General features: G+C 41.5%; 1 protein-coding gene across 1 annotated transcript in view; it reads right to left on the bottom strand.

The window, feature by feature from the left end:
• The window catches only part of LOC311228133 (transmembrane protein 163b-like), a gene marked incomplete at both ends in the record, with an annotated part of 432,918 nt that overhangs the window by 181,121 nt on the left and 238,554 nt on the right, over window positions 1-13,243 (bottom strand). The window lies entirely within an intron of this gene.

Here is a 13,243-nt window from a genome sequence, read left to right as displayed (position 1 = left end):
TTTAATAGTTCTTTCAGTTTGTTCTTTCTTTAATTGATGGGCCAGTAATTTACTTGGTTTATTGCCAAATTCGTAATGCTTTTGTCTAACGTAATTCATTTTTGTTGTAATTTCGTTTGAAATATTAAGGTTTAATTTGGCCCTGGCCACAATTAATTGTCTCCAATTGTCCTCTGTAGACGCTGTCTTATGAAGTGCTTCACATCTTATTACTTCTCTCTCAAGTTCTTGTGCTTGTGCTCTTTTTACTCGCTTTTTAAATGAACCATATGAAATTATTAGTCCTCTTAAAGTGGCTTTTGCAGCCTCCCAGATAATGTTAGGGTCAATGAGGGGGTCATTATTTTCCTTTATGTAGTTTGTAATCCATGTTCGCGTTTTTACTTTAAATTCTTCATCTTGGAGTAATGAATTATCAAATTTCCATTGTTTGGTGAACGAGTTGTTCCTATTAAACTGAATAGTCATGCATATTCTGGCATGATCTGATAAAATGATTGGGCTAATTTCACATTCCTTTATCATGTATATATATTTTGAGTAAATAAAGGCATAGTCTATTCTACTATATTAGTTATGTACATTTGAGAAGAAGCTGTAGTCTTTAATGCCTGGATGTAATTCACGCCAGACATCAATTAGGCCACTTTCTGCACATAACCCTTGAAGAACTTTTGAGGATTTGGAGCTATGGTTAGTTTGACTAGACTTATCCAATGCTGTCATTGTCAGATTAAAATCTCCCGCCATCACTCCAAAACCTTTACAGTTTTCATTGAACAGCAACACCATGTCAGACATAAATGTGGGTTCATCGGCATTGGGGGCATAAATGTTCAAAAAAGTAATGGATGTTCCCCAAATGCAGCCTGACACCAAGACAAACCGTCCGTTTGGGTCTGTAATTGTTTTTTCTACTGTAAATGGTATTGTTTTGTTAATCAAAATAGCCGTTCCCCTGCTATGACTTTTATATGATGAGAAATAGACCTGACCTACCCATTCTCTTTTTAACTTTGCGTGTTCAGTGTCTGACAAATATGTTTCTTGTAAAAAAGCCACATCTACTTTGTTTTCTTTTAGAATGGATAAAAAAAAATTCCTTTTAATAGGATTTCCCAAGCCTTTAATGTTCCACGAATTTATAATTATATCTGACATGGTAGTTGGTGCAATCTTTGAGGAGTATCTATGACTGTATACATTTGCCTCGAAAATATTGCCATTGCTTTTATTAATAAACATGACCAAAAAACAAAAAACATAGAACACAAAACATACATAGAATACACATACATAGAATAAAAAACATACATGAAATACATCAACCCACCCCAGCCATGGTTTTCTGAACCACAACATTTACCCCCTTAATCCTAGTAGGCCATAGAGAAACAATAATGGAAAAAACAAAATAACTGAAAAAGAATTAAATCTTTCTTATATTGGCCCCTGGAGCTCTTGTCTTCAGTGTAATAACTTCCTTTTATTTATTTGTATTTCTCTTTACACCCCTCCCCTCTTCACTTCCCCCCATGTTGTTAAATATGAGTTGGTCACCTGATATTATTGAATGGTGAGGGGTGTTTCTTATTAGGCAGACTTTTTTTTCTTCTTTTTTATTTTTATTATACTGCTGAGAGTTCTCCTCTCCACATACTTTTTACCATTCAGTCATTGTGACCTTCTAATGTTTGAGAGAAAAATATCAGTGCAAAACAGATGCATGTTAAATTCGTGCCATTCCTTGTACCCCCCTCCCTTCCTTTAGTCATGGTATCGTCCGTATGACGTCACACGTTGTTGCAGGAAGTACCGCTGCCAGACAGTAAATAACACGTTGAGGAGAAAAGAAAGAAAACAGCCGATCGCGACTGTATTGGCAAATCAATACCCCTTCCTCTGGGGTTTCAAAGTCAAGTGATTTGTCCGTATTATAACAGTCATAATGAGGGGGTGCAAACAAACAAAAAAAAACGTAAATGTTATCTTTTTACCTCCACCATGGGTAACGGTTTACGAGGCAACCCTCAGTCCAGCTCGTCGGCGAATGATTCTGCCTCTTTTGGATCGTCAAACAGGACAATTTTGTTTTTATGGAGGATTCGAAGCCGATGAGGGTATGCAAATCCTCGAAACATGCCCTTTTCGATGAATATCTTGGTCATCCGGTCGAATTATCTGCGTCTTCGACGTACCTCTGTGGGCAGGTCCTGGCGAATGGTGAGTTTGGCTTCCCCCTCTGTGATTGTAGATTTCTTTGCTGCTTGTAGGATCAGCTCTTTGTCCCCGATTCGTAAAAAGCGGATTAGGACTGGTCTGGGATATTTCCCAGCGTGTGGTTGTGATTGTGGTCGCGCTGGGCGAAACACTTGTTCCAGGTCGAGTGTTTTTTCCAATGAAAGCTTGAGCCAGTTGGGTAGTTTGTGCTGAATGTACTCAGGTAGAGTTTGGTCACCCTCCGATTTCTCTGGAAGCCCCAGCAAAACCAGATTTTTCCTCCTCCCTCTGTTTTCTAATTCATCCGTTTTCATCTCCATTGTTTTTAATGTCTTTTCGGCTCGGTGTAACTCTCGCTGGGTTGTTTGCAGGTTGTCTTCTAGTGTAGAAATCCTCTCTTCTGCTTCATCCAGGCGCTGCTTGTGTTTGTCGACTGCTTTGTTTGTTTTAGTCAGTCCTTCTTTAATCGCCGATACTTGGTTTGTCACCTTTTCCAGACGAGTATCGATACTGTCTAATCGGCCCAATATTGCAATGCGTTGAGATTTTAACTCTGACATAATTTCGACCAGAGTGGGGTCATTGTCTGTTTCAATTGTTTGGTCGTCGACATCTGGTTTGTTTCGCTGGCCTTTCCTTGTTGTTGCCATCTTGCAAATCACCACGTTTTATCAAAAGCCTTTACTTAATTTAAGTTGAAACAAAATTATTGAAATTGTCCTTGAGTGGAGGTAAGAATTGCAAATTTAATCACTGAGACAGTGTAGAGCTCTTAGTTCAGGCAGCCATCTTGTTTCCCAGCAGCCAGAATGACTTACCCTTGCACAAAATCTGATGATTACATACATCTCTGTTTTTTTAATCATCATCAACAGCTGTCCAGTGGGAAAGTGGGAGGGGGGGAATTACCAGTTTAGCTGCCCACTGTCACTCTATTGAATATTGCATCTCCAAAAGTGTCAAGTTCTCAGAAATTAAGAAAAATAACTGCATTACAAGGTAAACATTCAGTTCAAGTGAAAACATGAAAATCAACAACCCCTAGAGTGGCTAGGTGGTGCAGCGGAGATTGCGCTCGTCACCAATGCAAGAGACTCCGGTCTCGAATCCGGGTGTCAGCATTGCCTCCGGCTTGGGCCAGCCATCATACTAACTCAATTGGCAGAGTTAGAGGGTGGAAGTCGATGGGTGGGGATTTGGACATTGTGGACAGCGACTCCTACAGGTCGGTTGGGGGACGCCTGCACAGCAGAGACAGGAAATGGCGGGGGTAGTGTGAGCCTCCCATGTGTTACACCTCGCCACTGAGAGTCTGCGCTGGCAGGTGAAAAGATGTGACAGGCTGCCTCCTCGTGTACCGGAGGGGACACGTGATGCAAGGCTTCTATCCTCCCTACAACCGACCAGTGGGGGGCATAGTGGAGCAACGTTCAAGACAGGGGAGGGGAGAATTGGAAATACGAAATTGGGATGGGAGAAAAAGTGGATACTTTTTTTTTTAAATCAACAACCCCATACGGATGAGGAGGAGGGTGATATAACTAACCCCCCGCTGTGCGGACCCCATACAGATGAGGAGGGTGATATAACTAATCCCCCGCTGTACAGACCCCATAGGGATGAGGATGAGGGTGATATAACTAATCCCCCACTGTGCGGACCCCATAGGGATGAGGAGGAGGGTGATATAACTAATCCTGCGCTGTGCGGACCCCATACGGATGAGGAGGAGGGTGATATAACTAATCCCCCGCTGTGCGGACCCCATAGGGATGAGGAGGAGGTGATGGTCCACAAATAGCTTCACCTGAATCACGAGACAGATTCCCATCAGGCCGTGTGGCGTCTCCACTTCTCATACATGTATGAATGTTGGACTGAGATTAATTTAAACCTCAACATCACAGTCATTCTTCATCCTTTACACCTACTTACAATATCCGTGTTACCAGCTCTATCCAAAGTGTATGAGAGAGTTGTGTATAACAGATTAAGCGAATACACTACCAAGCTAACAACATATATGTCAATATTAGACCTCATTGAAAAAATAAATGATGCCATTGATCAGGGCGATTGTGGGGTGGGCGTTTTCTTGGACTTATCAAAGGCCTTTGACACCATTGACTTCACTATTCTACTTGGGAAACTGCACCATTATGGCATAAGGGGTCTGGCTCTCAACTGGTTCAGTAGCTATTTACATGGTAGGCAACAGTGTGTCGATATAAACAATCACAAATCAATAAAAATGGACATCAAATATGAGGTCCCCCAGGGGTCAATTCTAGGGCCTTTACTATTTATTCTATATATAAATGACTTTGTCAACTCATCTGAACTTATGCACAAAGTAATATTAGCTGATGACACTAATTTGTTTCTGTCACATAAAAATCCACTCAAGCTACAAGATCTACTCAACACAGAACTACAAAAAGTGGACGCCTGGTTTAAATGCAACAAATTATCACTTAATCTCAGCAAAACAAACTTTATTGTCTTCCACTCAAATTGGATGCGCACACATCACATGTGCATACAAATAAATGGAAAGGAGCTGTCACGAGTGGTGTCCACAAAATTCCTGGGGGTCGTCATCGATGAGTCACTCAATTTCAAATGCCACATAAAATATCTACAAACAAAACTGTCCAAATATGTTGGCTTGTTCTGCAAAATACGTAATTTTATTCCCTTGCCTGCCCTTCTCACTCTATATAAAACCTTGTATGAACCCCTCATTAATTACTGTAATGTCATATGGTGCAACACTTTTTTATTTTTATTTTTTTTATCCTTTATTTATCCAGGAATGTCCCATTGAGATACAAGATCTCTTCTTCCAGGGAGTCCTGACCAACACAGCACACAACAAGTTTCAACATAAAACAGGGCATTAAACAAAAAACATACAATTCAAATATAAATACAGAGGGTCATTTGTGCAGTGGCAAGGAGCATAATCACATCAACAATAGCATCAGGTAAAACAGTTACATGTTTCATAAAGGGCTAATCGTAGCATACCTTTAAAAGCATTCACAGTAGGAAGTGCCTGTAGACAAAGTTTCACTTGCAGCGTATTCCATAAAAAGGGAGCATAGTGGGAGAATGCAGCTTTACCAAGCTCTGACTGCATCAAAGGAACATTTAACAGCATCCCATTTGCTGCTCGTCTGGTATTAAAAAAGCAAGTATAAAAGGACAGATGTCTGGAGATATATAAGGGCAGCTTACCTAGCAATGACTTAAGGATAAAAATCAACATGTGTGATTGTCTTCTTTGGTACAGAGAGGACCATCCTAATGACTGATACAAAGTGCAGTGGTGGGTGCGAGAGCCTGCACCCGTTACAAAACGTATGGCAGTATGGTACGCAGAATCCAGCTTTTTAAGCAGGGAGGAAGGAGCATGCATATAGATTACATCGCCATAGTCTAATACAGGCAGAAAGGAACTCTGCACAATTCTCTTCCTGGCTTCAGACGGGAAACATTTCTTTAACCGGAAGAAAAAGCCCAGTTTAGGTCTAAGTTTTCTCAGTAGGTTCCCAATATGAACATCAAAGGCCATCTTTTCATCAATCCATATGCCCAGATATTTATAGGATGCTACTTACCCCAGCCATCTCAAGAAACTTGAAAGATTACAAAAGAAAATACTACGAGTACTATCATGGTCCAGGTATAAAGCGCCCTCACAACCTCTGTTCCATCGCTTTGGTCTCCTGAGGCTCGCTGAGTTTAACATTCACCAAAACACATCAATCATGTATCAAGTTGTCAACAACATGAATCACAGACTGTCTGAGCTTGTCCCAGTCTGCCGACCACTGCACATCCATAACACAAGAAATAGGCATCTTATATTTGGCAAGAGGAGAAGGCTCAAATGTGCTAGCCTAAGCATAGCCAGAGTCTGAAAATGTCTAAATCCTTTAAAACATTTAAAAAATCACTGAAAGAGGAACTGCTTAAATCATATCTCTAATTAGAATCATAACTTAGGTATATAAATTGTCTGTATTATGTATCTATGTTGTATGTCAGTTAGTAGGTAGGTGTGTAAACCTACCCATGTTGTATGTTTTCTTTTGTTTTGTTTATTGTTTTTGTTGTTTATATTCTGTCTATATTTGTGTTCAGGCTCCCTCCAAAAGCTTTAAATAGCTTCTTGGGAGACCTGGCACATGCACACAATTGCAACGTTGTTGTATCACATGAGGATATTTACATGTAATGTATCGTGTGTGTGTGTGTGTCAATACATTCATTCATTCATTCATTCATTCATACTTGTCCCAAGATGTGATCACTTCCACCTCTCAGACGCCTGATACTAACTACACCACCTCTGATCTCATGACAAATACACATTCACACACACATACACACACACACACACACACACACACGCACATGCACACACACATTTGAATACTTTATTTGGTTCTACAAATTATATAACATAAACAGGGAATCAAATGTATCGGGCCAAGCAGCACTGAACACTTCATCATTATCATCATCAACCTTTATTTGTATAGGCAGGTTAGTTAAGAACAAGTTCTTATTTCTTAGGTTTTAGCTGTCCTGACTAGGGATGTCCGATATTATCGGCCTACCGATATTGGCATTAAAATGTGATATCGGAAAATATCTGTAGCCTATCGGTTTTAAAAAAAAACGATTTATTTTTTTATTTTTAATTTTTTTTACATTTCTATAACATTTATTTACCCAGGCAAGCAAGTAAGAACAAATTCTGATTTTATTTATTGTCAAAAGTATGCATAATGTTATGTTAATTCCACAACAAGACATATGTAATGCCTGATGGTTTCAGCTGTCCTGACTGTGGTGGTTTCAGCTGTCCTGACTGATGGTTTCAGCTGTCCTGACTGTGGTGGTTTCAGCTACCCTGACTGTGGTGGTTTCAGCTGTCCTGATTGTGGTGGTTTCAGCTGTCCTGACTGTGGTGGTTTCAGCTGTCCTGACTGTGGTGGTTTCAGCTGTCCTGACTGTAGGGATGGGTACCGAATTCGGTACTTTTGAGGTACCGAACCGAAACACGTCGGTACTACCGAGTATCGAATCAAGTGAGAAACAAAAAAAAAAAAAAAAAAAAATCTTTAAAATATTTTTTCCTTTTTTCTTTTCATGTCAACGTTCACACGCACAATATATGCTTACCTAGGATTTGACTTGATTCAACAACAAAGCAGTCGGAGCAATGACGAGCCGAAAACTGTTGAAATTGTAGTTATTTGAAGTACCGAAAAAAGGTACCGTTGGGTACCGGTACCGGTATCGGTTCAAATGTGAAAGGTACCCATCCCTACCTGACTGTGGTGGTTTCAGCTGTCCTGACTGTGGTGGGGAGTTCGTTCCAGTTTGTGGAGTGAGGACTTTGAATAGACTTCACACCCTTAAACCCTTAGGCGTGTGTCTGACATGCACTGTGTATGGCCCTCGGCGCTACCTATAGTCTCTGTGGTTAACTGTATGAGTTTGCTGACCTTATTAACCTGTTAAGCCCTAGCCATATTTTCAGAAAATGTGCCTAAAAGTACATACCCAAGTAAATGGAAGATTGCTCCACTTCTACATAACCTTTTTGCATGAAAAGGCACGATATCCTCGATGCATGGGCGTGATATAGGGTTGGTGAATGTCTATAACTGAGAGTGTGAAGCAGGAACTTGAAAAAGAGCATACATACTCAGCGAACCTACCCTGAGTGAATAAAGGTATGCCATCAAGGGTGTCTGGATAGTGTAGAGGTAAAAGCACTCGCCTACCACCGCAGAGACACAGGATATCTGTAACAAATTACGAATATTTCAGAATTTTAACTACTTATATTCGTGTTTGTTTGATACCAAGTCTGTTTTTATTGAAAAAATTCATATTCATATCCATATTCAACATATTTCTATAAATTTTAGACACCATATTACAGCGTGTGAAAAATGGACAAAATTCCTGTGAATAAGAATCTGCCATTATAAAAAAGAAAGGTTGACTATTTCGGTCAGAAATAGCGGTCAGAAATAGCCGTTAGTAAGCGTTAATAAGCACTGGTTAGTACTAATCTATTACTAAAAGGTATGTATTGTTTTTTTTGCATGCCTGGTGTAATTATTCTGTTTATTTATCGATATATGATGTGAAAATTAGAGATTAGAGATACAAAAAAAAAAAATTTAGACTTTCGGTTTTATGGCGGTTTTATTAACATGGAAGTGGATGGGATGAAAAGTGACGCTAGGGATATGGGAGGTACCCTATATGACTAACTTTTTTTTAGAGCGTTTCAAATCATAATCTTTTGACATAATGAAAATATATGTAAAATGAAGATATGGCCCCAATTTCATGAAATAATAATAAACACAGACACCACTGTGCTCACACACAAAGTCAAGAAAGTAGAAAAGTAGTAGAAATCATGACCAGGAAGCCACAAGGGTTAAAACGTAGAATAAACTTTACAGACTTTTTTTTTAAATGGTCCATTTGCATGTTCTTGGTATCTGAATCTATGGATCTCAGGGAATGTATTCCCAGTGTCAGAAAAACTGTGTCTGTTACTAGGCTTGAGTAAATTGTAATGAACCAAATGAGAATATCAATTCAAATTGTTTTTGTTTTTTATTGTGAATAACACCATGCTAAAATTGACCAGACCTGAAAAATATAAGCAAATGAATAAAGGGAAGATGATTAAACAGAAGGTTTTGTAGATACAGTACTGAATTCTGCCATCCGGACACATGTAATTTGAAAGAATATAAAATATCAGGCCTAAAATGGTTATGCGATTAAAATGCGATTAATTCGATTAATTAATTACAAATCCTGTAATTAATTAGATAAACAAATGTAATCGCCTGACAGCACTAGTATGAATTTGTATGTGTGCATCAGTAATAGAATAGAATAGAATAGAACAGAATATACCAGAATAGAATAAAATAGAATAGAGCAGACAGAATAGAATAAAATATACAATAGAAGGGTAGAATATAACAATAGAAGAGACCGAATAAAATAAAAGACAGAATAGAATTGAAAAGAATAGAATAGAACAGACATAATATAATGTAATAGAACAGCCAGATTATAATAGAATATAGAGAATAGAATAGACAGAATAGAATAGAATAGAATAGAATAGAATAGAATAGAACAGACAGCACAGAACAGAACAGAATAGAATATCATAGAAAATAATAGAATAGAATAGACATAATAGAATATAATAGAACAGACAGAATAGAAAATAATGGATAGCCTTGGATTGATGCTATTTGGACCGTAATCTCTGGATAATAGCAGAGAGTATTTTGTGCTCTGACCTATAATAAACCAGCTGTGTATGTGTGTGTGTGTGTGTGTGTGTGTGTGTGTGAGAGTGCGCGCGCGCGCGCGCGCGTGTGTGTGTGTGTGTGTGTGTGTGTGTGTGCGTGTGTGTGTGTGTGTGTGTGTGTGTGTGTGTGTGTGTGTGCGCGCACGTGTGTGTGTGTGTGTGTGTGTGATTGCTCACTAATGCGAACAGCTGGTTAAAAAACAGGCCTTTCGGCTGCTGTTTCCTTTAATTAACAGCCTCTTTAGTGATTATACAGTCCCTCTGACCACACACACACAGACACACACAGACACACACACACACACACACACTCCCCCCCCCCCCCCCCCCCCCCCCGTCCCCGTCCCCGTCCCCGTCCGCGTCCATCCGTCCGTCCGGGCCCCTCTCTGCAGCAGCCTAGTTTAAAAGTAGGCACATCCGACAGGCCTGTAGCTGCTGGCCGCTCAGATGTAAAATGTTGTGTTTAATAATTCAGGATCCAGAGCCTCCAGCTCCCACTGAGAACCCCTGCAGAGCGGCCTATTCTCCCCGGGAACGTGCTTCTTCACCTCTCCCTCCTGTGCCTCTTGAGTCTTCGTCAAGAGTCCTCTCCTTCTCTCCTTCTTCCTTAGTTTGCTCCTTTTGCTAACTTCCTTCCTTCCTTCCCTCTCCCTCCTTCTCTCCATTCTCTCGCCCTCTTTACCTCCATTCTCTCTCGCTCTCTCTCTCTCTCTCTCTCCCAGCCTCCCTTTACCTTCAGCACTCCTTCCCTTCCCTTTGCTGCACCTGCTATTCTCTCTCTCTCTCTCTCTCTCTCTCTCCATCCCTCCCTCCCTCCACCCCCTCCCCCCTGCCCACGGTACCAACGCATCCACCACTCTATCTTCTTCCCCTTCCCTCCCGGACCCCCTGCGTTGTCGTATTGATCTCTGGTTGGGCAAACGGGTTAGCACGGGAGGCTTCCCGGGGTTCAGGAGGAGTTTGAAAGCAGGAGGCGCACACGGCTGATTAAACCAATGCTTCTTCTCCTACACCCTCGTAAGTGTCGTAGAGCACTCCGATTGTCTCTCGCCCGGGTCCTGGCCTACCATGGCTTCTCCATGACCTTCTATGACCTTCTGGGAGCCTCAACGACGATAATTCAAATTCTGCTTTTCATGTCAATTTGAATCTAATCTAATCTAATCTAATCTAATATTATAGTCCAAATTACCTAGATCAGTCGACAGAACCATAAGCAGGCTGTGTTTGGGTTAAGATCATGTCATTTTACCAGCAATTCATCCTCTCATTTCCTCACAGCGGGGGAATATAATTCCTGCCACGCAGTCTAAAGGACATCTCAGGGCGTCTACGGCTCGTAAAAACATCGCAGCGGCGAGGAAATGGATTAGTGCCAGAGAGAATAATCATCCTCCTGCGGTCTCCCTCCTCTGCCGCCGCTGTATCCAGTAGCTTGGCAGGCTGGCGGCAAGGTTTTCATGATGTATGAAACTGTAGATGAGGTGAGGGGATACATGCAGTGATGATACAAGCAGAGAATTACACAAGCTGGTAGATGCGAAGCGGAACGTGAGCATAAACAGACTTTCTGATGCTCTCATGTTGTGTCCCTGGCAGACGTGATCTGTTTATGTATGAGGCCATTATTGATGATCTTCCGCCCTACAGTACATCACTTTAGATTAGATTAGATTCAAATGTATTGTCTTTATACAGCACAAGTGTAGTACAACGAAAAGAGGTTTGGCATTCAACCAGAGTGCAAATGTAACAGTAAAGTGCGATAGTAATATACAATGTAATGTACAGGTGATTAAACTGGGTATAAAATATATAAATTAGTACTACTGAGTAATAGTGCTAATCAGATGTACATAGTTGTAATACCAATATGTACAGTGAAACAGGTATAAAGACAGTATGGTCATAGTCATACTGGCCAGCAGTGTAACTAGTAAGAGTAGGTAAGGGATATGTACTGTACAGATAGATAGATATAGTATCTAATAATAATAATAATTTAGGACCTGCTCAGAGGTCATTAATCGGCATGCATGCGATGCATCTATGCGATTCGTCTCTGCGATTAAGACATGTGTAAAAGGATTATGTGCAGGTATGTACAGACAGATGTGGATAGATATATTTACAGTAAGAATACATACAGTATATACAGCATTATTGTACATGCTATCATACCGAGTTATAATGTGTATAAGTAGGTATAGGAGGATTAAATGCAGACAGATATGGATATGTATATACTATATGTGGTAAATATAAATATATAATGTATATATGCAGTATATACAGCACTGTTGTACATATACAAAGTAGTGAGACTATAGTGAGGTGGGTAGTTAAGATTATTATGATTACAGTGTAGGGCAGTTGTAGACAGTGAAAGTCTACTCCATTATTGGACTGGACTGATTGGCTTACGCTTAAGGTACCCACCCAGGTAGCCAGCATAATCGGCCCGATTACGGCGACTGGTCGGCACACTCGGTGCAATCCCGGCACGGCACGCCAAAGATGAGCCGGATCTGGCCTGGTAATGGTTGCCGGGCCAGAGCCGACTCCGGCTCGCCAAAGATAAACCGGCTCTGGCTCGCCAAAGATTAGCCGGCTCTGGCCCGTTAATGGTTGCCGGGCCAGAGCCGACTCCGGCTCGCCAACGATTAGCCGGCTCTGGCCCGTTAATGGTTGCCGGGCCAGAGCCGACTCCGGCTCGCCAAAGATTAGCCGGCTCTGGCCCGGTAATGGTTGCCCGGCCAGAGCCGACTCCGGCTCGCCAAAGATTAGCCGGCTCTGGCCCGATAATGGGTTGCCGGGCCAAAGCCGAAGTTTCAGTCAAGCGACCTGCACAACGCCGCCCCCACACACACACGCTACTGCATCAAAGTTACTACGTTTTTTTTTTTCAAGTCAAGAGTTTTATTTGTCACGGCATACAAGTATACAATGAAATGCGGGTGGTATTGCCCGCAACGATGTGCAATACAGTAGTACAACATATAATAGATTCCAATAAAACAACATTGTGCAATAAACAGGTAACATAGTGGGGCATCTCGGTATTTGTACATAAGTTATTTACAGAGCATGGAGGACATGCTAGGTCCTTTGGTAGTGCAATACCCTGTTACTGTTGCTATACTATTTTTAAAGTGACCTTTCCTTTGTGGCCATAAGTGTGGGCGTGTGCAGCATGAGTGTGTGCTTGCTCATGTTAAAGTGGCTGCTAGTGTGCGAGCGTGTACAGCGTGCGTGTCGTGTGTGTGCTCATGTGTGCTTGTGTGTGGAGAGTTCAGTGTTCTGTGGCACTCAGTGTTCAGTGTTCAAGGATCTGATGGCCTGGGGGAAGAAGCTGAGCTGAAGCCTCTCTGTCCTAGTAGCTGGGGTTCGCAGGCGTCTGCCTGACCTCAGCAGCTGGAACAGGCTGTTATTGGGGAGGTGAGGGTCTTTCATTATTCTGCAGGCTCTGGATTTGCACCTCTTGTTGTATAGAACATGCAGGGGAGGTAGTGCAATACCCGTGGTACGCTCGGCTGAGCGCACCACTCTCTGTATGGCCTTCTTGTCCTGTGCCGTGCTGTTTCCATACCAGGCAGTGATGTTTCCAGTCAAGATGCTCTCTACAGCTCCGGAGTAGAAGGACTGGAG

Source organism: Notolepis coatsorum, assembly GCF_963971535.1.
Source record: "Notolepis coatsorum genome assembly, chromosome: 5".
NCBI classification, from domain to species: domain Eukaryota; kingdom Metazoa; phylum Chordata; class Actinopteri; order Aulopiformes; family Paralepididae; genus Notolepis; species Notolepis coatsorum.
Note: the sequence above shows the minus strand (reverse complement) of the source record. Positions and strands in the feature narration are given on the sequence as shown.